General features: G+C 34.9%; 1 protein-coding gene across 5 annotated transcripts in view; it reads right to left on the bottom strand.

The window, feature by feature from the left end:
- The window catches only part of DDHD1 (DDHD domain containing 1), a 64,719-nt gene that overhangs the window by 45,183 nt on the left and 1,869 nt on the right, over positions 1 to 17,667 (bottom strand). The window lies entirely within an intron of this gene.

A 17,667-nucleotide genomic window follows, 5' to 3' on the forward strand; every position in this document is an offset into this window, starting at 1 on the left:
TTTCAGCATATTATTTTACTTGTATTAAATATTACAAATAATTATTTTGGCATCAGAAAGGTATGACCAAGGCCCTGAGTAACCAAAATTAGTAAGCTAAGGGATTAAGAGAAGTTTCATGCAAGACTCTGCTGATAGTTCCAATGTCTTAGAGAATATTGATATAAACCTCTAGAGTAGTTTAGTAACAGTGTGTGTAATAATAGGGCATTGCATGCACTTTTTAGGGCAGTCTTGGAGTTTCCCAGTTAGTACACAGGATAACTAAAATCTTCGATTTTTTTTACCTATTTTAGAAAAAAATTGAGACAAATTTTCTTGAATAAATACTTCTTTGATTAAACACTGTTCCTATAAGCCCAAGGCTTATAGTTGCTATTTATTTGTTTATTTAAACAAACAACTGTCAGCTAAGGTATCTTGAATCCTTCAAAAATTTTAAAAACTAAAACAAAAATAAAATTAAAAAAACAAAGTCCTAAAAATAAAAAGCAAAATGAAACAAATGTTAATTATGTAGAGAGCTGATGATTTAATCACATACAGAGAAATTATTTAAAGTGGATTTAAAACGTGGTTATTTGTACATACATATTAGGATATATCCCATTGACAAAAAATTACAAATATAGCTTAAAACTTCTGCAGTACCTACACCATTATAATTGTTAATAGTTATAATAATATCAGTATTGTTAATTTGAAACTGTAGGTTAAGATGAACATATTAATTTTGTTACTAATATTAGGACCCTAGATTTCTATTCTAGCACAAGAAAAAGAGATATAAATATAAAAATCAAAGAAAACTGTATAATTTAAAATTTTGATTAGAAATGTCAATATAAACTAATGATGCATGTTTTCTTTTAAAAATGTCCTAAACTTTGTTCACTGTTAAAGCCTAGAAACAAAGACCAATCAGTATAAGTGAGCACTCCTGACATAAAGACTGATCTCTTATCATTTCCCACTAAAAGAACTAAGAGTCTTTTAATATTAAAATGTATACTCTGATGTGTTTAATGATTTTTGAAGAAACGTCTAATTCCTGTTTTGGGACAGGAAATTTACTAGATGGCCTTGAAACATCTTGTTGTACAAGATTTTTACAGTGATGTATTCAAAATCTATTATGTGTTTCTATTTCTTCTTGTATTATCCTATACTGTTGCCTCTGGAACAACATGGATTTGAACTCCATGAGTCCCACTTATACACAGACTTTTTTCAATAAATGTAATTTCCCTTCTTTGTGATTTTCTTGACACTTTTTCTTTTCTCTAGCTTATTCTATTGTAAGAATACAGTATGTAATACATATGACATACAAAATACGTTAACTTTTTGTTATTGGTGTAAGGCAGTCCTGTTCAACAGCAGGCTATTAGCAGCTAAATTTTGGGGGAGTCAAAATTACACACAGATTTTTGTGTGCAGGGGGTTGGTTACCTTAACCCTTGTGTAACCTGAGTTGTCCAAGGGTCAACTGCATTCTGCTACAGCAATTCTGCTACATTTAGGTTTTGCTATGTTATTTGGTACTTACATACTAAAAGATAACTTCATTGTGAATTATGGCTTTTAATATTAAAATGTATACTCTGATGTGTTTAATGATTTTAGCCCAGGTTCTACTTTGTCCATTGAGATGCTTTCTTATTGTTTCCATTTGCCTGTGATGTTTTTGTACATACCTTTTTTTTCGCCTTAAGAATCACTGTTTAAATGTGTCTCCTGTACATAGCATAGAACTGGGTTTTTCTTTATAAAGCCATTTGAAAATCTTTTTAATTGGTGAGTTAAGCCTATTAAATTTATGGATATGATAATATGTTTGAATTCTGTATTCTATAATTACCATTTTTATTATTCACGTTTACCCATTTTCTTTCTCTAGTTGGTATCTGGCCTTTTAAGAACTTTCTTTTGGTATTCAGGAAGATTTGCATTTTTTGTTTCAGTGGTTACCTTTGCATATTTGTGTTTATATGTGCATTTATGTGTGCGTATGCATGTATTTTTGAGTTTCCTAAATTTCTTTTTTGCTTACTTAACCTTTTGCGATCTGGTCTGTTTATTTTAAGTGGTGTTGTATAACTCTCACTTATTACTTATACAATAGGGAATGATTTATTCCATTTGTCTCTTTCCCTCTCCATTCACTTATTTTTAGTTTCATTCTTTCTACTTTGTCAGAACATATAACAATTATACCTATGACCCACCATTTGTTGTAGTCTTGGAGCTACAATTAAATATATTAAATTCTCAGTAAATATTTCCTAAATCCTTTCATGTTCAAAATTGTTTTGTCTATGGCTCTGATAATTGAAGGACAGATTGGCTAGCTTGAACCTTGTTTCCTTGAGTTTTCAAAAATGCTGCTGTACTGTTGTCTTCCTTTGTATGTTGTTCTTGAGAAGTGTGATGTACACCTAATTTTAATGTGATCTTTTTTTTTTTTCCTCCTAGGAGGCGCAAAAAAAAAAAAAATCTTTAAAATGTAATAGTTTACTAGTCTTTAAAGTCTAGTAGTTTATGACTCAGAGTACATTGTTCTGGATCATCCTGTCCAAGGTAGGCCCTTTTAATATGTACATTTCAGTTTTCTCCCTAATTTCTCAAAAGTTTCTCTTGGATTACAGTTTGAAAACTAGTTCTGTTTCACTGATTTTTCTTCTTCAGGGACTCCAAGTATATTGGGTCTTCCTTTGCCTGTAGTGCACTTCAAACACTTTCTCTCTGAAGCTTTTTACTTTTTTCTGCATTTCATTTTTATTCTTTTGGTCATTTTCCTTCCTTTCATCAATGCCCCTTAGATGAATGCCCCTATTTAGTATGTCCACAAGTTTAAGGATATTTCATTTGGTTGGAGTGTTATAATAGAGTTTCTCTTTGTTTTGTGTTTGCTTTTTAAAGAAGAATTATCAGTGAAAAATGCATTTTCTGTTTTCCTTTGTGTGTGTGTGTTCCAATATAGCTTTATTTATAAAAACAGACAGCAGCCTGATTTGGCCGATGGCCCCATAGACTAACAACTCCTGACCTAGAATAAAAAGTTGTATGTAATATTACAAATGCCAACATCTAGTAGACGAACCTCTATTCATCCTTTAACATTTTATTTTTTATAATAATATATTTTTCAATTACAGTTGGCATACAATATTATATTAGTCGCAGGTGTACAACACAGTAATTGTATATTTAATTTATTCTGTATTCCTTTTAAAATAGCTTTGTATGGCATTTGATTGATTACTATTCCTAAGCATTTTACAGATAGAGTTCTTGGTTCAACAGTGTCTGCTTCTGCAGATTAGGAAGAGCAGCTGCTTTAATGGACAACGTTGTAATGGTAGTAGGGATTGGCAGGCGGGTGGACGTGGGGCTGTTGTGCCTTGCTTCTCACTCATTTCTCTAAGACCCTTAAATTTCTCCTTCTGTCTTCTCACTGGCATGGCTTCAAGGGGCACTGTTCTTTTTCTGTCTTTGCTCACAGGAGCAATGTCTCTCTGATGCTGCTACTTCTGGTCCCTCTCTGTTTCACATGTACACATTTTCCCAATTGTGTAGGGGAAATTTTCTTTTTGAGGGTAACTTTGTTTATGCTTCATTTTAACCTCTGATCTCCTCTTTTCTTTTTCACTGTCTCTTAAGCCTCTCCTTTCCCCTACTCTCCAGACTCAGCAACAAGAGCTGCTGTAATTTGTTTCTTTATATATAAGTAATTTAAAATTCATGGTATTGTCCATCTTGTAGTAATGCTGGAAGTGTGAGTTAGGTATGGTTTGTGTGAGCGTGTGTGTGTGTGTGTGTGTGTGTGTGTGTGTGTGTGTGTGTGTGGTCCTTTTTGGTCTTATGGCTTTTTGGGAGGATGCATGGAGAAAGTCAAATTTGGACAGTTGCCATTACCTTCCAGAACCAAAGGCTCATCTCATTTAATCTTAATAGTAATCTTAAAAGACGACTGTAATTATCTCAGTTTTACAAACAAGTAAGCTGAGTCTTAGTGAAACTAAGAAACTTGTCCAAAGGCACATATCTAAGTAATATGAGAACCAAGATTCCAACCAAAGTTTGACCCCAAAGTTCATTCAAGGTCTTCTTACTATGCAATGCAACCTATATTCTCAAATAGGAAAAGTCCTTTTTTACTTTTTAACCCTCTCTCCCCAAGAAATACAGGCTATTTAGTTGTGTTGGAATTTAAAAATAATTTAAGAAATTTTATATTGCCAGTCTAATATGAAACTTATAAACCAGAGCCAACCATGCATATATGTAAAAGATGTGTGTGTATGTATGTGTGTGTATATATATAAATATTTATATAGAAATATATATGATTTTTTTTTTTTATCTCAATACTTGTAATAGCAAAAAGCTGCAAACCACCTAAGTGTCCAAAGAGGAAAACAAAGTGTGGTATATTCATGTAATGGAATACTAGTGTATATAGTGAAAACAAATAGCTAAAATTACATGTTAACATAGATAAATCTCAAAAACCTAACCTGATCCAGAAAGCAAACTGCAGAAGAATACAAACAGAATAGCACTATTCATATAAAGTTGAAACAAACAAAAAAAGAGGGCCAATGGCCATAATAATCTAAAAAATGCATGGGAATAAACAGCAAATTTAGGAGGATGGTTACTTCTAGATTAAAGAAAGGGAAAGGGATCACAGAAGATATTTTGATTATATCTGTACTGTTAATTTCTTAGCTAAGTGAGCGGGTATACTGATTGTTAGTCATATTATCTAGACATTTTTTATATATTTGAGATATTTCATAAAAAAGGAAATAGTTAAAATAATAAACAGTTCTTAGAAGGTGGGTGATTAGATAAAAACATGTAAAAAAGAATGACATTTAATTAGTAAATGAAATGAAAGGTAACAAACTAGGAACTATATATGAAAATGCCTTCCATTTGAATGCCTGAACATGTGCTCATTCACTAGATGGGAACTATAATCTGGAGGGATAATGTAGGACAAAAATAAATCATTATCTTAATCATCATTTAGCCTTGCTACAGTATTACAATCGCAAAATTGGGTTAGTAGTTACCAACCATACAAAATTCTATCTTATAAAAGAAATATCCCTTAAACTATTCATTTGATCGCATTTGAAAGTTAACAATTACACTAAGAACTCTAAATTATGTTTAGTCAAGGGTTACTATCAATCTTATCTACCACTCACAGAATTTAAACCAATTTCATAGAGGTGAGAAACTCTGGACAATATAATTATATCTTAAATATTGTTTGCTTTTATTGGTTCAAGAACCAAGGCCATAGGGTTTTAAAATCTGCATATTGTTTCTTAGTTCTTCATTAGTATAACTGTAAAGTTGCCTAAGTGGCTTACTGTCCTTGTATTGATTTACTAGACCTGTCATAATAAAACACTACAGTCTGGGTGGTTTAAACAAGGGAAACTTATTTTCTTCCATTTCTGACAAGCAGAACTCCAAGGTCAAGGTGTTGGCAGACTGGGGTTCTTGTGAGGCCTCTCTCCTTGGCGTGCATATGGCTGCCTTCTCACTGTGGCCTCACATGGTCTTTTCTCTGTGCTTGTGCATTGCTGATGTCTCTGTGTGTCCAGATTTCCCCTTCTTATAAGGACAACAGATTTAAATGTGGCCTCATTTAAATTTAATTATCTTTAAAGGCCTTATCTCCAAATACACTCACATTCTGATGTAGTGGCGGTAAGGGCTTTAACATATGAGTTTGTTAAAGGGACAACAATTTCAGCCCATAACAGTCCTCGAAAGTTTTTATTACATGATCCTTTTAGGCACTCACATACATTTCCATTCTTTTCTCAAATTTTAATACACAGAAGGCAGATTTTAGATTTAGCAATCTATTCATTTCAAAATAGAAAACAGGCTTTAAATCAAAGGCTCTTTTGTCCTTAGCCGTCCAAGTTTAATATTTCAGTGGTTCTAGGCAATGCAGAATTTCACATGCTAGGGAAAAAGTTCTCTCTAGGTACTTGGCTAGTCAAAAATGTTGCATATAATCTACATAGATATGAGAGAGGAAACTGCTAAAAATGTAGCATAACATTAAAACAGACTTTTGAATGTTTAATGTTAATTTTAGCTTAGTGGAGATAATTCAATATTGACTATGGCCATTCTATCAGATTATTAGAATAAAAAAATATGAATTAACATAGCTGGCACTTTCAAAATCAGCAGTGTGTCACTCGAGCCTGTCTTTCTTTTCCTTATCTTCTTTTTTTATACTCCACATATTTTCCATGGTTTTAACTTGTGGTTCTTAAACTTGGCTGATTATAAGAATCATTTGAGAAATTAAATTAAGAGATGGATTTTTCAAATTCCTTGCTACACACTTAACAAATCAGAGTCTCTGGAGACAGGGTCCAAAAATATGTCTTAAAAAAAAAAAGTTCTCCAGATTATTATTGTAAAGCAAAATGCTCAGAAGTGACTACTCAGTTTAAATTAGTAATTTCCAAAAATATTATAAGCATATTCTCACATATACATACTTATTTATAGATTATGCATATGTACTGTTCTAAAATGTTTCATATGTTATAAAACATACAAAAATAAAAAATTTGAGAGGATGAAACAGAAAGCAAATAGAAATTCAAACATTTTCATTGTAATACCTTCAACAGAGTATTATTCCCCAGTTTAGAGACCATTGGCTTAAATTATGAAGATCTTTGCATCTTTAATTGCAGCACTATTTTCTTCTGAGCTTCAGACCTACATATGCAACTACCCCACTGGATGCTTCTATACCTGGGTATGCAGTAGGTACCTTAAATGCAACATGTCAAAATAAATGATTATTTAGCTCCCCTCTGCCACTCTAAGGTGAACTTGGGTGGAGGAACAGCCACGATCCACTCAAACTAAAAACAGAGATAATCTGGACTACTCTTCCACTTACTCGTGTTGCACTGATGGTGTACCCATTATACTTCCTTAACATTTACCTCCAGCCCTCCAATAATTATTCAAAAAACATCACCCTAGACTCTGTGTCTTACTTGCAATACTGCAATAACTCCTTAGTCTCCCTGATTATGATATCACTTCTCAAGCTTTCCATTTGTTTCACAGTGTTACCACAACGATCAAAGATGTAATCTGATCAAGTAATTTCCCTATTTGTATACCTTTCAATGTTTCAACCTGGTAGGATAAAATTTAAATTTTTGGTATGAAAAGGCTTGTCCTGATCTAGTCCCTGCCTGCCTATCCAGTTCCTTCTACATTTTTCTTCCTTACTCCCAATGTTCCTGCCAAACAGAATCTCTGAAGTCCTCTGAGGGCATGAGCCCTTCATGACTCCAAGCATTTAAGCATGCCATTCTCTCTGCCAATAATAAGCTCTTCTTTAATATTTGAGTCAAGCATAAATGTCTCTGGAAAGCTTTTTGTAAACTCAAGGTGGTTCACTCCCCTCTTTTACCTAGTAGACACTAGATGGATATTTGTGGAATGAAAGTAAAAGGAAAACAAAAACCTTTTGTAAAAAAGAGTAATAGGAGAGAAAAAAAAAATTGTATAGTTAAAATTTAGAAAGTTAACAAGCATAAGAGCAAAAACTTGAAAACATATATTCTAAAATATATTCTAGTTGATGAACTAGGATAAGTAGAAGTCAAAGTAGATAATTCATACACAAATTACAAAATAATCCAAGATATCAGGTCCTGCTGGCATATAATCTTTGACATCGGCTCAGATGGCAGAAGCTCTGAGGTCATAGATGGCGTTCAGGAGGAAGGGGATCGGTTAAGTACTCAGAACCCATAGTTTATAGAATTTCAACAAATACTATGCAGAAGAAATATGAAGAAAGCACTCCAAGATAAATCATAATTGCAGAAAACTATCAATAAAGAAGGGGGTTGGGAAAACTGCCAGAAAAAAGGATGATATCTAGAAGAAGAAAGATAAAAGTAAGAGCAAACTTCTCATCAGAAACTATCCAAATTAAAGACAATAGGGTGGCATGTTTAAAATTTTGAAGGGAAAAAAAAAAACCTAGGTTTCTATATCCAGCAACAATATCTTTCAATAATGAGAAAGAAATAAAAACTTTTTTAGACAAAAGCTAAGAGAATTTGTCACCAGCAAATGTGCACTATGAAAAACATTGAAGGAATTTTGAGCAGAAGAACTTGATAAAAATCCCATAATAGATGGAAACTTGAGTCCACATAAAGGAAAAAAGAGCAACAGAAACATATTTGGTAAATATAAGATTTTTTTTTCTCTCATTTAGAGAAATCTCTTTTAAAAATTGACTACTTAAAGCAAAAAATACTTTGGGGCTTATAACATACAGAAATATGTATAACCATAGCAAAAAAGGCTATGAAGGGGTAAATTGAAATATACTAATACAGTTTTCACTCTACATGAAATGACAAATACTTTATTTTTTAATTTTTTTTAGGTGAGGCAACCCTTGGTTGACCTCACAGATTGCAAGAATCTTGTCGTCTTACGATCTTTTATTTTTTAAAAAATGTTTTACACCTACAGCACCTGGCCTTCTTAGTTTCCGAGATCAGATGGGGTTGGGCTTGTTCAGGGTAGCATGGCTATAGACGACAAATACTTTTTGAAATCAGACTGTGAAAAGGTAAAGATATACACTGAAAATCCTAGAGCAACCATTACCAAAATAAAAACAAAGACATAACTGAATTTCAGCCTTTGCTTAGGATATAGAAAGCTAAAGAGGATTGTTCCTACCCTTAAAACAAACGAGAGACATTTAGTTTGCAAAATTATAATTTTTCTTATATCCTTCAGATCACTTCTTGGCCTTTTGGCTAAGATCAAGTGTTATATCCTTCAGAGGCCTGGAGGTCACTGAGCAACTAGTATAATATCTAAGCAATGACAAGAAGAAACAAGATGGAAGCACCTGCTTACTGGAAGTAGACGTCAGATGTCATAAAAGCCAGCAATTTCTGCTAAAATTTTAAACAAAATGTTGAAAGTCAAATATGGGCAACAATGAGAGTGTAGGTCCCTGGGGCCTAAAACACAAAGGGTAATTAATGCATACCCCTGCACATTCTTCTTTAAAGATTTTACCAGGAGCTCATAGAGAGACTGGGAAAAGGGTGAGAAACCTGAAAAAGTATCCCTTCATGGTGCAGGTCTTGGGGAAGGGAAGGCAGCAGCTGTGTAAAAGGGGCGAAGCCTTACCTGGATCATTCCTAGTCTCACTTCCGGAAAAAAGCCTTCAGCAGCTGTTAGGAGAGCAGCAAACACTGTTGCTTTTCAGATATCGACCTGTAGCTGCTGGGAAAAAGCTACAGGAAAACAAAACCAAAAAACTACCCTTGATGTAGAGGCAGGACACTGCCCTGGGTCCTAGACCATGAGGTCTATAGCTGGGGTAGGGGCAGAATCACTAAGGTCCCACTTTAACACTCAGAGAACTGTGCCTAAGAATGAGGCTGATTCAGAAAACAGACAATGTCCCTTCTCCACTCCCACTCCCACCATCGCCAATGTAACAAGAATTTAATCTACTGCGGAGGGAGGATAAGAACATAAAGAAAAACTTCTGGCTAACCAGCCCCCCACCTAAGCACAGAGTAATGCCAGGGGAATCTGAAGCTTTATGGTACACTGATGGTTATAGTAACTATTATAGTAACAAATTCCAAACCCAGCTCAACTCCTAACTAGATTGATCAACCTCCTACACTAAAGGCTTAACAAAAGACAAGGTGTACTTATTTCTAGGCATAAACACTCTATATCCTACACAAGATGTCCAGCTTTCAACAAAAAATTGAGACATAAATTAAAAAAAAAATACCATCAATAGACAAAACAACAGAACCAGACTAGAGATGTCCCAGATGTTGGAACTATTAGAGAATTTAAAATAACTACGATTACTATACTGAAAACTGTAGTGGAAAAGGTGGGCAACATGTATAATCGGATGGGTAATTTCTGCACAGAGATGGAAACTATAAGAACGAGAATACCTTTGATGGATTCATTAGTAGACTCAACTCAGCTGAGGACAGAATCAGTGAACTTGAAAATAAGTCAATAGGAATCACCCAGACTGACACACACACACACACACACACACACACACGGACGGAAAAATTAAAAAACAGAATGGAGCATCCAACAGGTGGGGGACAATATCAAATGATCTAATATCTATATAAATGGATTCCAAAAATCTCAGAAAACATCAACCAGAAAGGATATGTAAAAGGTATCCCTAGAAGCTAATAATAGAGATAAAAGGGAATCATAACAAATAATCCAAAAAAAGGAAGGAAAAGAGGGAAAGAAGGAACAAAGAATAAATGGGACAAATAGAAAAAAATGGGACAAATAGAGTAAGACGGTTGATTTAAACTCAAACAGCATTAAAACACCAAACAAAAGGCAGAGATTGTCAGAATGGATTTTAAAAAGCAAAAACCAACAAATAAGTAAAAACATTATAAGTTTAGAAGAACAGGAAGATACATCATACAAATACTAATGAAAAGAAAGTTGGGAGTGGCTAAAGTAGTATCAAAGTAGATTTCTGAACAAGAAATTGAAACCAGAGATAAAAGGGGACATTTCAAAATGATAAAGGCATTGTTTCATCAAAAGGAGATACCAATCCTAAATGCACATGTACCTAATAACGGAGCTTCAAAACACATAAAACAAAACCCAACGGAACTAAAATAAGTAAATAAATAAACCTATAATTATAGATGGGTACTTCATCCTCCTCAATAACAGACAGAACAAGTTTAAAGAAAATAAATAAGGATATAGAAGTTTTAAATTGGACAGTCAGAGCAGAAATAGGTAGGTAAAAGAAAAACAGGAATGAAATAAACACACCAATTTGTGGGTTGAAGGCTAATGCTTCTAGAACAGTAATCTCCAACCTCTTTGGCAGCAGAGACCAGTGCTCCTATGAGAATCTAATGCCTGATGATCTGAGCTGGAGCTGAGGCAGTGACGCTAGCGCTGGGGAGCAGCTGCAAATACAGACAAAGCTGCTCGCTTGCCTGATGCCCACCTTCTGCTCTATGGCCAGTTCCTAACAGGCGATGGACCAATACCAGTCTAAGACCAGTGTGTGGGGACCCCTACTCTAGAACTCCTTGAACTGGTAATTAATCTAAGTGGAAACAACTCAAGATGAATCAGCTTTGAGCCACTCTTAGACTGGAGAAATTAATGAACTAACAATGTTATTAATATGCGTTCTATAACCCCCTGGAATCAGAATTACTTGACATACCTATTAAAGAGGAAGATGCTCAGGCCCCAGGCTCAGATCTCCTGAATCCAATCTCTCAAGATGAGATCCAAGGATCTACATTTTTAATAATCTTACATTTAACTGTTAGACTTGATGGAATCAGCAAACTAATGCTCTAAGACAGGATGCTCCTCCACAGGCCAGCAAACCCAATAGGAACAACTAACTCAGAGGCTGAAGAGTATTCTACTTTCATCACCTCACAAGTCTACTAAAGGAATTAGGGTCCTTGAAGTACGACACTTTGTGATTCCCAGGACCCTCTATGGGTGAGATTAAGCAGGTTTAACATGTGTGTGTGTGTAGATGATGAGGGGAAGAGAAAGAAAGGGGAAATGGGGGAGCGGTATTGGGAATATGTGCATATGTATGTGTTATGTTTATATATGTTATCAAATTTTGGCTGAAGTAATTTTGGTAGAGCCATAGAATCCTATTCTTCTTTTTTACAAATAAAACAAATCTACCACATACTTTTTAATTTCTAGAAGCCAGACTTCTAGTTTAAGAGCCGATCTACCAACCCAACTTAAATAAAATAGCTAACACTTATTGAACCAGGTACTGTACTAAGTGCTCTATGTATGTGTATTTCAACAAAATATTCATAATAATGCTGTGATTATTATCCCCGTTTACAAAGGAGAAACTGGGCAACTGGGCAACAGTGAGATTACAAATTACCCAGAGTCATATGGCTAGAGTAAATCAAGGATTCAAACTAAGGCAATTTGATGACAAAGATCTATTCTCTAAGCCCAATTGGCTTTTACTGCCAAAGTTGGATAAGGAATCACTGCTTTAAATCCCTGGACTGAGGGCTGATGGACATTTGAAGCTAGATCTTGCACTAGGTGCCAGAACCCAACTGTCATCCCTATCACTGGTGGTTCAACTGCGGGTCAATTAAGAGAAATCTCTCAAAGTTTTCATGCTGAGGTTTCCACTGTAAAGGGAATTGTGGGCCATTTCTGTCTTGCTGACATGGCAGAAATCCAAGCACACTACTGGCTCTGCCTCAACTGAAAACTGAGTAGTCTTTAAGAAAGCTGTAAAGTTCTCTCTTGTATCAAAAGTCTTGGTAGCTAGTTAGAGATGTTCTAAATGAGCTTTTGGGATGGAGTCTGTACCTCCCCACATCTGGTGACGAGATCTGCACACCAAAAAAAGTAGATGCTCAAGAATTTAGAATGCTTTTATGGGAAAAAAAAATTCCTCCTTTCCCACAGGCAGATTTGTAAGAGAATGACTGGTACACTTCTCTGGGACCAAGCCAGGAAGACTCAAGATGGCTCTCTCTGAGGCCTGAAAGACTAGACAAAAAATCATCCACAGTTTTTCACAAGGGCAGGCAACAGTTATAGGGGTTCTCGGGCTATGCCTAATTGAGAGTCAATTACTATGAGTCAAGGCCAAGAAAATCCCACATCAGGAATGAGACAACAAATTGAAATACGAGAGTTGAAAGCCAAAATGTAAAGTGGGTTATAAATTTGAAAGGACAGAAAAAGCAGGAAAATGGAGAAGTAATAACAGCTGTTATATAGAGCTTACTATTTATCATGTTTCAAGATCTTTAAATATTTTAACTCATTTATTACTACAGTCATAAGAGGTAGGGTACTACTATGCATATTTTACAGAAGAAACTAAGGCACAAAGAATTTAAGGTGTCCAAAGTTACACAGATAGTATATGGCAGAGCTGGAATTTGGGCCCAGACAGTCTGTCTCCAGTAGTCATTTATATTCATAAACACTATATAATGCTACCTCTTCAGAAAAAACAATAAGAACTGAAATGGAGGTAGCAGAGATCAAACTGATGAGTAAATGTAAACCAGGTCCACCCTTTGATAGGTTCTATCAAAGACAGAATCCTGTCAGGTAATCAGAATTCCAAACAACACAATTCAGTATTCCAGGATTAGGGACATTCATTATATTTGAGGTACAGTTAGTTACATCTTTCTCTACCAAAAAAAATGTAGTTTACATAAAATAACAGGTTAAATAGTAAACAGGTTAAAAACAAAATACAACTACATCCAAAAAAGATATTATAAAATATAAGGTCCCAGTTTTTTCTAGTGAAAGGCAAAGAGCAGAACCATGGAGGGTGGTATTAATCTTAAATTAGAAGACTAAGAGTGGTTGGCATACCATGAAAAAGTCAAGCAAAGGACGTAACTGTTCATAAATCTTACAGACGTGTACACCTGTCTCATTTAGTGCTGGCCATATAGTAAGAGTTCATTTCAGCAGTGGATAGCCGCATGGAAGAGTGAGTGCCATTGAAAGTGCCTGAGCATTCATCTTGTGCTTTCTTCAATTTGAGAGAGCCTCAATAATCTCTTTGAAGTAGACTCTCTCTTTCCAATGAATGCTTTTGATTTACGGCCAAGATTTTCTTTTCCAAAACATAAACAAACTTAGGGGAACTTCATGTTAAAATATATACCAGATGTTAAAATGCAAGTTTTACTAAAGTCTAGGTGGGTGAATCAGGTGGATGTGAGATACCCTAGGCCTACCTAGAAGCAACTTTATAGAATGAGAAGAAAATAAGATTCAGTTAATAAAATACTAACTGAAAGTTGATCAATTGTAATGAGCAGAAAAATACATGGTGAGATTGCTTTAAACTGTCCATATTGAGGGTGAGAAGTAATTCTAACCCTGTTTCCTGTGCATCATCTAAAGTTAGTGAGCAGCACATTCCATGACATATGATTTAGAAGTCTTATGTCTTAGCATAGTGCATCCATTCTTTGTCCTGAATCATGTGTCTCAAGTGCTAAAGTCCTAAATATCTAGGTCAAGTAGTGCCAAGTCCTGTGCTCCAAACATGTCACTCTTTAGTCATTCACATCCTTTGGCTGTTTCAGTAGGTCACTGAGAAATGCAGTCTAAAGCAGGTTTGATTGGAATGGGATTCTCAGATGACTTTGCCAGGATACCACAAACCTGAGCAGCCAAAATTCTAATGCCACCTAAGGCTGCTTTCCAGCCTGGGCTAGTGGGAGGAAATATAGTTAAAAAGAGTAAGAGACAGAAGTCTCTAACACTTTTTCACTTGGGCATGTCAATCCCTGGTTTCTATTTCCTGTAATTCTGCTTTACTGAAGGTAGAAACTGACCAAGAAAGAGCGTCTTCTATTCCATTACTTTCCCATGATGCCTTGTGCCTCAGAAAGGATTATTAATTATTAAGGTTATTAACCCTCGAATGCAAAAGACCTCAGAGATGGTTTCAGCAAGCCAAGTTAATAAATATCACATAATTTGAGTGCTTATAGAAAAAAAACCCTAATTTTTCAACCTCATTTTATTGGGAATATTATTTTCTCTTCAATATTATAAAGATTCACTAATTTCTAAAGTGTCTGAATCTTAAAATGATTTAGAATTATAATAATGCAAGTAGGCCTTATAAGTACATCAGAAATGGGAGGGAAAGAAAGCTGTGGCTTATAGTTAATGACTGCTTCTGGATACTATGCATTCGTATAAATATTTGGTCAATTATATTACTTAACTTAGTCAACGAAGGGATATTACACATTCCCTGGTGCATACTGCATATATAACTATCATCAGAATTGCTATGAGACTATTCTAAACTTATTATATATCTCTATAATGTCCCATATGCCTTCCCATAACTATTACTAAATGCATTGGCCCCTTTCTTGCTAATATTTTTTTTTTACAAAAAGTCTTTCACCTGTGATGAGGTACAGGTCAATAACAACAAACACTGGGTACTCTACAATTTTCACTGGTCAGCCTTATAAACTTTCTATATAGTTTTCTGTGACCCACACTGATATAGTTAACACCTAGGACTTTTACCAAGTACTCTGTACATTGTTCTATGTATGTTATGTATAATTCTCAAAACAAGACTACGAGGTAGTTACAGGCAGCTTAGGAAGAACATGGGGAGCAAGGGAGTTCACTTAAGCATTACTCAGCAATGATTAGTTTTATCTAAAATGTCCACATGCTGTCAGAAAAATATCTAAACAATGAAACAAAAATAAATTTCCTATAATTAATACTTTTTCATGTAATAATACTGGTTTCCTATCTATAAAAGACAAATTCAGTTCCTCTTCTGATTCCTGTACCCCCAAATTGGTTCATATTTTATCTACTAGTAAAGGAAGTGTAAATATAAATTTAAATCAACACTTTTCTTTTAGACCAGGCATAGCTAACTTGTTGGCCTTGACACCCAGATGCCGAGGCTCAATTAGGTCACAAAAGTCTAAACGGCCACTTTAATGCTACAACTATTCTATGTAGGAACTTGTTGAACTTTTTTTTGTTGTTGTTTAAATCTTTCATTACTACTATTCAGAAAGTTTCTGGAAAGGTTTTTTTAAAAAAAAGTAAAATGAGACAAAGGTCCAAAGCTGTAAGTATAGTAAGAGTCCTTCCACTTAAAAAAAGGCTGAAGAGACCATACTGGGAATGAACCTTCCTAAAAAGGTGTAAAAACTTAAACAATAAACAGAGAATGCATTAGGTCAAAGTTACATGGGATTTTGTGAGAAGTGGTACATTATGGACAAAAAGCACTATTGTATTTTCACTGTAGCTCATATGAAGGTCTGGGACACCCACGGGACCGTATCTTGCAGAAAACTCTTTAGAGAAGGCTAAAATGAAGTTAAAATGGGTGTTGCTGTTTGAAAAAACTAAGTTTCCTTTCAGGTTAACTTTTGTAGGCCCTCACTATTTCTCACTTGATTTATAATACTTGATTTATAATATTCTAATGATGTTCTCTAACTCCAATTCGACCTTTCTGTTGTCACTAATCACCTAAGTAATAGAGAACCTTCAACTGGTTGGGTCCCCTTTACTCACAGGATAAAGTCCAAACTCCTTAGCACTGTGTATCCATCCTTGTTCTTTTTCTTGCTACTCTCTCAAATGTGCCATTCACAGGCAGGTGGTCACTTCACCATCTCCTCCTGTCCCTGACCAAACACCTCTGTCTCTGTGGTGGTCAAATCCAAACCAACCCTTTCTCTCTTGACCCCTGCAGGTGCAGCCCTAATGTCCTCAACATGCCATACAGTTTCATGCTTTTGTGTCCTTGCATACGTTACCTCACCTGGCTAGAATGCCCTTCCCTCCTCTCCCCATTTCTTTTGCCCTGATTCCTTTAGGACTCAGTCTTAAATTACCTGGGAAGCTTTCCTGACATCTTCACCCTTGGGTGGGTCAAATGCTCTTTGGCCACTGCACTGTATTCCCCCACTAGACTATGACCTGCTCTACCACTTTCTAGCTGAGTAACCTTGAATAAGTTCATTAATTTCAATGAGCCATTTCTTCCATACAGAACGTTAGCAATAATTTGATGTCGCTATGAAAAAATAAATGTGAAAAATCACTTTGTAAACAGTAAAGACTATGCAAGCATTAACAATTTTATCATAAGCCAAAAGAGTACACAGTATTCTAGGTGAATATAGTTCAGTTGACCTAAGCGTAAGAGTCATCTCTTGGTTTCCAGTTCTCTCTTCAAGGACGCCTGGAATTTTATCTGACTTTCTGGCTAAGTCCTTGTAGTTCTATCTTCAAAGGAAAAAAGTCTGTAGTGATGCACAGGTTATTTGAAAAGAAGACAAAGTGGGAAGCTTCTGAATGGTAAAGATGGTTCTTTTTTCCACCCTTCCTAATGCCTTCACAAGAGTACTGAGTTATGCACATAAAAATACTTGGTAAAATGAAAGAGCTAAATGAATGAGTGAATATAAGCATAACCTGTCCATAGTGAGCTTATATATTCAAAAGGACTGATGTGACAGATCTCATTATGAATCTGGAATTGTGAAAATGGTAATAAGTGCCTTCAATGTAATCTTAAAGTGTAGTAAGAAATGAAATTTCCTGCTATGCTTATTTTATTTGATTTCATAAATTTTGTAATTGCTATTTTAGTGACTCATGCTTAACATGTTTTAGTATTATCAAAATCACTTATACAATTCAATACCTACTTATTGACTATTTACTGCACTAAGCCCTATAAGAGTATAAAGAAAAGGGCAAAGGACTCTACCCAGAAGATGCTAAACATATAGAAAGGAAGCTAAGTCATCAATATATATATAATTAATACAAGGCAGAATGTTGTAAGATGTATGGAGGACCTAAGGTTAATGACAATCAATGAAGATATTTGAGTTAGGACATTGGACTCTAAAAATTAAAACTGTATATTACAAATTTTTGGTAGCCAAAAGTTTCTGTTACTATAGAATAGCTACTACATATTACATATGTAACAGTTGCTACATGCAATGG

Source organism: Rousettus aegyptiacus, unplaced genomic scaffold, assembly GCF_014176215.1.
Source record: "Rousettus aegyptiacus isolate mRouAeg1 unplaced genomic scaffold, mRouAeg1.p scaffold_m13_p_3, whole genome shotgun sequence".
Taxonomy (NCBI): domain Eukaryota; kingdom Metazoa; phylum Chordata; class Mammalia; order Chiroptera; family Pteropodidae; genus Rousettus; species Rousettus aegyptiacus.